Consider the following 9406-nt stretch of genomic DNA (forward strand, 5'->3'; position numbering starts at 1 on the left):
TTCCTTTGGCGAGTCTGTTTGAACCGCCGCCGCCACTGCAACCGCTACCCCCGCGGTTAACCCCCCTCCGGTTTGAAGAACCGGAGCGCTACCAACGCTGCCCCCCCACACCGCGGCCGGCGCCACGCCTGCCGGTTCTTGGGAAGGGAAACCGCCTAGCCGCCCCACCAACACCTTTAAACAACCCACTAACTCCGTCAAACTATCCCCCCCTGCACCCGCCTGTAACCCCGGGGCCCCCGACTCTGCCGCGACGCACTCTACACTGATACCCGACATCAATAAAGCTGGAAAAGGTAATGTAGGTGTCAACTCACCAGGCTGCCCAGGGGCTGTGAACCCATCAGCCGGACCCCCATGTCCACGTGCAGAGGCCCGCCGCTCACCGTCCTCCAATGCTCCGGACTCCCTCTGGCGCTGTCCGCTTTGGCAGTGTGTGCACGGGGAATTCCAATTTCCGTCTGAGAAAAGGGGGGGCGACATCGCATCATCCAATTGGCCGAGCTCCAGTTCTTGCCTCATCCGTCCTGCTGAACCAGCTCCACGCTGTTCCGTCCCTGGCACTCCAACCACCGACCTCATCCTGCATCCTCTGTTCGTGTCCACCTCCACTGCCCGCTCGTCGTCACCATGAGCCGACCCTCTGGCTGGCACATCGCCATGCAGGGTCGCCGTTGCCCTTCCACCACGTACAGAAGAAGGAGGGGGTGTGGCCGGAAGTGAAGGCCGCGTCCTCCTCGCCGCTGCCGCCGGGCGCTGCCGCGTTTTGGGATTCCTCCCGGGACCAGACGAAAGAGCAGCGGCAGGCCGCCCTGGGGTCTGGCCTGAAGGGTCCACTGAGGGGCTCCTCTTGCACCGCCGCGCTCGCGGGATGTCTTCCGGACTTAGCCGTGCGGTCGCGAGCGCCTCGTGCTGCGCGTCATGCCGGGAGTGCCAGCCCTGGCCTGAGTCACGGGGGAGATGGGCTCTCCTCTTCTCCTGCCCGTCCCCCTGGCATGCCGGTCCTGTACCTCGGCCTGCTCCAGCAGCCCCGAGACCATCGGCATGGTGGAGCGCTCCACGCCCGCTCCCGACGACTCTGCCCGCTCCTGGACCGGAGCGCCGCTTGTCCCTGCAGCAGCGTCGCCACTCGTGCTCCGAGCCATCCCGGACCCTGAGAGGCTGCCACGGCCCGCAGCAGCTCCATCGCCTCCTCGTCAGATGCAGCAGGGATGTAAGACATGCTCCTGCTTCTGTGTCATGGCGAAGAGAGGGAAGAGCACAACAGGAAACAGGTACATCCCCTTCAATCCCCACCCCTAATCCCCCAAGCCCTCCTCCTATCCTTAACCTAATCTCTCATAGGCCAGCCAACTCTGAGTCCCTCCCATCTATTTCAGTCATGGAGGCCTCCCCTTATTTTCTTTTTGTCTGCGGTACGGCCTCTTCTGTTGCGGCAAAGGCGCCCATATAAATATCACATAAAAACTCATGGCCACACTTATTAACCCCTTAATGACCGCCGATAAGTCTTTTCACGGCGGTAATTAGTGGGCTTTATTCTAGAGTGCCGCCTTTCCACAGCGGCGCTTTAGAACGAGATCGCGCTGCAAGCAGAGTGTATATCTCCAAACCTCAGCTGTTAGGTGACAGCTGGAGGCTTGGAAACAACGTCAGGGGACCCTCTGATAAGAGGAGGTGATCGCTGGAAACACCCTATTACAGCGATCACCACCCGCTGAATGTAAACAGCGGGCTCTTTCCTCTGCTCTCCGTCTCTCCTCTCATTTGTGGTTTTGTGAGAGGAGAGACAGAGACCTGTGGAGAGAATAGAAACATAGTTACAAACAGTGAAAAATACATTACATTGTAATAACCCCCCTGTTTTTTTAGTTAGTGTTTATTTACATTTTTATAGTAAATGTCATTAAAAAAAAAAATATTCTACAAAAAAAATAATAAAAAAACTATTAAAGGAAACGTATTAGAATGGCGCACAAACTTTACAGCGCAGAGCAAGCTTATGCTATTTTGTGCCCTGATTCAGGCAGTGACACAGGAACCGCTTCAGAAGCGGAAATATGCTATGATGAGACTACAAGTACTGCTTCAGATGCTTCCGAAACAACTCCCCCTATGAAAGGTGCCGCTGTTGCCGAAGCCACAGGCGCACGTGCGGTAACTAGTAATCCTATAGTACCGCCAATTTTTTGGGATCCTGCAGCAAACTTTATCCCTCAGGTGCCCCAATTTATGTCAACTCTGGGCATAAACATTGACACCACAAATTTTGCCCCACACAATTTTTTTTAAATTTAATTTTTTTACGGATGCGCTTTTACAATTAATTGCCACAAAATTTTAAACAGATATGCTGTTGAAGCAAACAAAAAGCCCTATTTACGGCTAGCTACATTAGTATAAGCTAAAATATAACTTTTATTAATTATTCCTAAAAGGACAATACAAAGAAGGAACACACACTTTAAAATTTCACCAATGTTTACTGACAATGAAAGAGTTGCCCCATTTGAACCCCTGAGGACGATACGCTCGTAGCGAAACATGTCGGGGGGGGGGGGGGCTTCTCTCTAACTTTTAATTCAATGTTTAACTGGCAGTTAGCTATATTTACTGCCTAACTATATCAATACAGCGTATCTGCAGTCGCTGTCTTCACGCTGACACTTAGTTCGCACCAAACGAGTGCTTTCTAGCAACGTGTCAATCAGCTCTTTCATTGTCAGTTAACATTGGCAAAATTTTAAAGTGTGTGTTCCTTCTTTGTATTGTCCTTTTAGGAATAATTAATAAAAGTTATATTTTAGCTTATACTAATGTAGCTAGCCGTAAAATAGGGCTTTTTGTTTGATTCAACAGCAAATTTGTTTAAAATTTTGTGGTAATATAATGCCCATCGGCTAGCAGGGTCTATCTTGCTTTAGTAATTTACAATTAATTGTCGACCGGACAAACCTTTATGCGAGGCAGTTTTTGATGGAAAAGCCTGTATGTGGTTATGCAAGGGTCTGGTTTCCTACCAATGTCCGCGAGATAAAAAAAATTGTAGGGCTCATTCTAAATATGGGCATTGTAAAAAAAACGTCCACCCGTTCTTACTGGACAGCAAGTCCTATTCATGAAATGACAGTTTTTTCATCAATAATGTCCTGGAGCAGGTATGAGGCATTAATGCGTTTCCTGCATTTTAGTAATAATTTAGAAAGCCTGCCAAGAAGTGATCCCGGGCACGATCGCCGTCACAAGCTGAGGCCCTTTATTAGGCCGAATTCACACGAGCGTGTGCGTTTTGCGCACGCAAGAAATGCGGCGTTTTGCGTGCGCAAAAGGCACTTAACAGCTCCGTCTGTCATCACCATATGATGCGCGGCTGCGTGATTTTCGCGCTGCCGCCATCATTATGACACTCCGTTTGGATGTTTGTAAATGGAAAAGCACGTGGTGCTTTTCTGTTTTCATTCATAGTTTGACAGCTGTTGCGCGAATCACGCTCGTCCCACGGAAGTGCTTCCGTGTGGTGCGCGTGATTTTCACGCACCCATTGACTTCAATGGGTGTGAGATGCGCGAAATACGGACAAAGAACGGACATGTCGTGACTTTTTCGCAGCGGACTCACGCTGCGTAAAAATCACGCAACTGTCTGCACGGCCCCATAGACTAATATAGGTCCGTGCAAGCCTTTACTGCGCTAAAAGATTAATTTCTGAAATCCGACACTCCTGACATGAACTTGAGTGTGGATGAATCCCTTATAAATTTTAAGGGGAGATTGTGTTTTAGGCAGTACATACCATCAAGGAGAGCGAGATATGGCGTAAAGCTATACAAAATATGTGAGAGTAAGGGCTTATTCAGACGAACGGGGCCGTGCAGACATGTGCACGATTTTTACGCAGCATTGGTCTGTTGCGAAAAAGTCACGACATGTCCGTTCTTTCTGCGTATTTCACGCATCATGCACCCATTGAAGTCAATAGGTGCGTGAAAAGCACGCATGCCACACGGAAGCACTTCTGTGCGAACTGCGTTTTTCACGCAACACTTGTTAAGTCTATGGAAATGAGTTGACCAAACTTGCCCAAACACGCATACACCAGGAAGTAGCTTCTCACTTGTTGGGCACAAGCTTGCTGTGGACACCGACAAATGATGGAATGCCTCGCGCCTGTGACGTAGAGAAGCTAATCTGCCTGGTCCAGGAGAGGCCACAGTTGTGGGACACACGGGCAGAGGCCTACCACAACCTCACAGGCAAGGAGGTTGCTTGGGATGAGGTACCACAGACCCTCTTCAACAATGAGTGGGCTAAAGCCAGCACACGGGACCGCAAGAGCATCGGTAAGTACATTGTTTTATATATGCCATGGAAAACACACATGCTGTAGTGTATCCTTGTGTTTAATAACATGTTCCAAATGGCCAACGTAGCGGGTGTGTCACAGCATCATTTAGCTTGTGTATAATGTATCTTGGTGTGTAAGGGACTGGTAAAGTTTCCACCAAGTGAAGATTTCGGTTATGTCACCGGGTGTCAGTTTAAAAATTTGTTTTTTGGTTCCTTTCTACAGTTGATGATGTCAAAACCCGGTGGAGGAGCTTCCGGGATCAATTCCGCCGTGAATATGGTGCCAGAGGGCGCAGTGGTGATGGTGCCAGCAAAAAGCGCAAATACATATGCACCCAGCAGCTGATGTTCCTCAAGGACATTATGGAGATGCGGCCATAAGTAATGAGTGTACTTTGAAGAAATGTCTGTGTTCACATGTCATTCAACCAAAACAGGTTGTGTGTCCCTTGTGGCAATGTTACGAATCTAACTAGACATTTTTATTACAGATGCAGTGACAATCTTGTTGACACTGAAGAGGAGGCTGGCCATGAGGAGGTGCAGGCGCCACAAGAAGAACATCCCATGCTGCCCTTAACCCCAGAGGCGACTGCACCAGAACCAGCCCCACAGGCGTGCAGCCAACCCCAGGTGCCACGGGACCGAGCGCATAAAACGACGGCAGCAGCCAGGCACAGGCGCAGCCACGTGTTGGTTCCGCAGGTTCCCAGGTGGACTCCAGGGTACTCGAGTACCTGCGGCGCTGCGCCGAGGAGGTCGGCTGTGACGCCTTTGGCAGCAGCATTGCGCCGCTACTCCGGCGATTACCGTATGGCGCGCCTCCAAGGCCCCATACTCGGCCTAATCGACTCGGCCACACCTCCTAACAATCCACGCCAGTGCTTCCAGACAATTGAGCATTGGCGCGGCCCTTCCCAGCCTGCCAACCCCTTGCCACGCCAACAGTACCAGCACCCAATGCCGTCCCGCATGTCACCTGGTCATGTGCCGGCACGGGACCGGCCTTTACCACCCTACAGCCGACCCCTGGAAAACTTTAGCCGACCCCTGGAAAACACCTGCGGGCTACCACACTCCGCATCAGCACCACTATGCTGTTGAGGAACATCCTCTGCAGGCCCATGAACAGCATAGTGGTGCTGAAATGGACAGCTACAACTCCCCAGGCCACCGATATCAGCAGTTGTAGTGCTGTGGCCGCAGCATCGTTGTGGTTCGGAATTTTCGCCGAATTTTAATTCATGTATCGCAATTGTGCATCATGTTGGTGCGTTGTTCTGTTCTTTTTTTTTTATATGTTGTTTGGAGTGTTCTGTTGGCCCACTACACAATAAAGTGTTGATTTCTGGAGCAACAAAAGTGTGTGTGTTTCCCTACATATATGTTTTGTAACAATCTTTCCCAAACATGTCCTTAGGTAACGTTGCAACATGCAGGCCAGGGCCCAAGATAGTTGCATGCCATAATTGAGGTATTAGTCTATCTTTTGGGGTTTTGCTAAAATCTAAAAAAACTTTTCTGAGGACTTGCAGTGCTATGATAAAGGACGCACGAAGGGCATTTGTGATTATATTTGCGAACATTGGATATGCCAATGTGGTTCACATACAATTAGTTGTTTGGCAGCAAAACAATACGGCGAAACCCCAAAATATATAAGCTCGCAACCCACGTCAAGGGTCCTCATGTCTTGCGAGTCCCTAATACTAAACTCCCCCCCCCCCAAATGACTATCTTTTCCCTCACTACTGATAAATTGTGGCAATAATCTCCACGTAGCCACCCTTCACAGAGCATCGTCCTGCTATGGCAGTGCTCCATCGGGGCTGTCAAAATATTCGGCAAAAATGTCACGCACTCGGATACCAGATGTTTGTGCCTTTGCTAGTGGAATTTGGCCCGGAATGATTGATGTGGTAGCATTTCTTCGAATATATTCAGCATCAAACCCTGCGTCATGTATGCGGCTAAAGTTATGAAGAACGACAGACGCTTGTATGACACTGGTCACATTCTGCGGCGTCAGTTGCATCATTGTGAGAAACACCCGCCATTTGGTTGTCATAATGCCAAACGCACATTCAACACATCTTTGAGCTCGGCTTAGCCGGCAATTGAAGATGCGCCTACGGTCATCCAAGCCCCTTCTTGCAAATGGATGCATTACTTGGCTTGTCAGCCCAAAACCCTCATCTGCAACGATGACATATGGGACTGGTGTTTAGATTGAGATAGTAAGGATGCACTCCAATACGTTGGTGCTATCCAGGTTCGGGTTGTACCCCACTAATGGATATATAGAAAACCCAAAAGCACTCCAAGAGACAAGTGATTATTTTGATTCAAAGGAAGAATTTTATTTTCATTCATTGCACATGGTATGTTATCGTATAAATCAAAAAGTATTGCAAGCGATAGGTATTTTTTGACGTTTCGGCCTAACCAAGGCCTTTCTCACAATCGCTGTAAGGAAAACAAATAATATAACATCACATCTAGTGTATTGTATAGGACAGAAAATAGACATAAACATTGAACATTAGATCAACCATATATTCTATGATCAAAGTTTTAAAAAATAACAAACCAGATGAACAACACCGACCTATATTTATATAATGGTATATAAGTAATGAAATATGATCCACCGATAAATACACATTGTCATTGAGACCAGTTGCTTCTGGCTGTATACACTCGTAAGAAAAATGATCATCCTTCGTAAAACGGATATAACCGACTATATAAGGGATTTGATATAAAGGATTGAATACAGAAAGATTGTACACAAAATGATAAATTTAGGCATAATATATGATACATAGATGTGATGTTATATTATTTGTTTTCCTTACAGCGATTGTGAGAAAGGCCTTGGTTAGGCCGAAAAGTCAAAAAATACCTATCGCTTGCAATACGTTTTGATTTATACTATAACATACCATGTGGAATGAATGAAAATAAAATTCTTCCTTTGAATCAAAATAATCACTTGTCTCTTGGAGTGCTTTTGGGTTTTCTATATATCCATATGGGACTGGTGGTCCTCGCGAGCCAGGCACGATGCTCGGTACCGGCACAGAAGGTTGATTGCCCATAAGACGATGGCCCATTCGGGATGAGCGAAATATGCGTGCATCAGCAGAGCTACCATACGACCCAATATGTACAATTGTAAAACAATAATTACTGTCGGCCAAGGCCAACAAGACAATAGAAAAATACTGTTTGTAATTATAGTATCTGGAGCCAGAGTGGGGGGGCTTCTTCACACGAATGTGCTTCCCGTCTAGGGCACCAATACAATGAGGAAATTGGGTGGCGGCCAGAAAATATTCGGAAATACTAAGCCAGTGCTCGGTCGTGGGCTGAGGCATCACTGTGGGCTTTAATCTCTGCCACAGCACCACAGATGTGCCTGACACAATGCCAGAAATTGTGCTCACTCCCAGAAGGAATTCAAAATTTAACGAATGGTAGCTATTGCAAGAAATCTACAAGTGTGAGAAAAAAGAACACAAACAAATATACACTTTATGTAGGACATGACACCCACACACCATCCTGTAAGCACTAATTGTATAAAAAACACACATACCTCAACGTCACAAGGAGTCGCTCCTCGGGGGAAATGCAGCGCCTCATGTTTGTGTCCTGGTAGGTGATTCCTGTACGAATCTGGTCCAGCAGAATATCAAACGTGGCTACAGACATGCGGCAAAACGACCTACATTTTTCGGGGTGACGGCGGAGGTCATCATAGAGGGTATGAAAGTGGCCTTTGGAGGTGCGCTGTGCCACAAGAGGATGAACCCAAATCCTCCCTCTTCTCCGCGTTCCCTCCTGAAGCATGGGACGCCGCTCGCCAAATCGCCGAGAAACCATCCACCATAGCAGCACACGGCCGGCCAGCGGAGTCAACGGCATAATTTGCCTTTTATAGACGCCAACAAGCCAAGAAACACAGTAAACGACACAAAGTATTTTGCAACGTGCAAAAAGGATGAGAACATGTGCTCGCATCAAGCAGGTATTTGAGAAGGGTGCCTTTTTGTAGGCTGGCCTCTCCATTACTCCACCCTCCGTTTTTTTAACGCCCGTGAAAAACATATGTCATACGCGTGTAAAAAACGCAAAAACGCATGCCTCACGCAACTACAACGCACGCAAAACGTCGCGTTTTTTACGCGCGCAAAAAACACACGCTCGTGTGAATCCGGCCTCAGACCAGTTAAACATGGGGCTTTAATTTATATGAGGGCAGAGACCGTGAAATAAATCCCCCAGGATGCCCACAAAACCTTGGTGTCAGTGGAAAAATAGTCTATGACCTTATGCAGCCGTTCCTTCAAAAAGGCTACAGAGTGTACACTGACAATTTTTATTCTTGTGTGCCAATTTTCAAAAGACTTCATGCTGACAAAACAGGGGCCTGTGGGACGGTTCGCAGAAACCGCAAAGGATTGCCACCACAACTTCTCTCACAGCGCCTGGCAAAGGGGGAATCAATTGCTTTCGCAAGTGATGAACTTCTTGCACTTAAGTGCAATGATTGGAGAGATGTTTTTATGCTGAGCACTATACATGCTGACACCAAGGTCACTGTCAGAGAGAGGCGCTACTGCAGACAGAAAGAAACCGCTCTGTATTACAGAGTACATGGGTTGCGTCGACCTTTCAGAACAGGCTCTCCAACCTTATTTGATCAAAAGGAAAACTAGAGCCTGGTACACGAAAGTGGCAATTTATCTGATGCAGGGTTCTACTTTCAATTCCTATGTAATATTCAAAAAGGCCCAGGGAACCATGACATATCTGGAATTCCCCCAAAAAATTATTGAACATCTTTTATTTGAAGGAGGGGAAGTAGGCCGCCAATGATCAGATGTCAAGAGACTCACGGAGCGTCACTCTTTACATCCTCTCCCTGCCACTGAGACGCAAAGATATCCGCAGAAGAAATGCAGCGTTTGCCGAAAACATGGCCGAAGAAGCGATTCACGTTTTTTTTGCCCCTTTTGCCCTTCAAAACCAGGACTGTGTAATTACTCATGAT

The 9406-nt window shown here is 47.7% G+C and overlaps 1 long non-coding RNA gene across 1 annotated transcript in view; it reads left to right on the top strand.

The window, feature by feature from the left end:
• The window catches only part of LOC142742013 (uncharacterized), a 101160-nt gene extending 95493 nt beyond the window's left edge, over positions 1 to 5667 (top strand). Inside the window, exons 2-3 of the long non-coding RNA XR_012881265.1 lie at positions 4571 to 4728; positions 4839 to 5667. This is a non-coding gene — a long non-coding RNA (uncharacterized LOC142742013). The remainder of the gene's footprint in view (positions 1 to 4570; positions 4729 to 4838) is intronic.
• Positions 5668 to 9406: the final 3739 nt, after the last annotated feature.

The sequence above is a fragment of the Rhinoderma darwinii genome, chromosome 1 (genome assembly GCF_050947455.1).
Source record: "Rhinoderma darwinii isolate aRhiDar2 chromosome 1, aRhiDar2.hap1, whole genome shotgun sequence".
Classification (NCBI taxonomy): domain Eukaryota; kingdom Metazoa; phylum Chordata; class Amphibia; order Anura; family Rhinodermatidae; genus Rhinoderma; species Rhinoderma darwinii.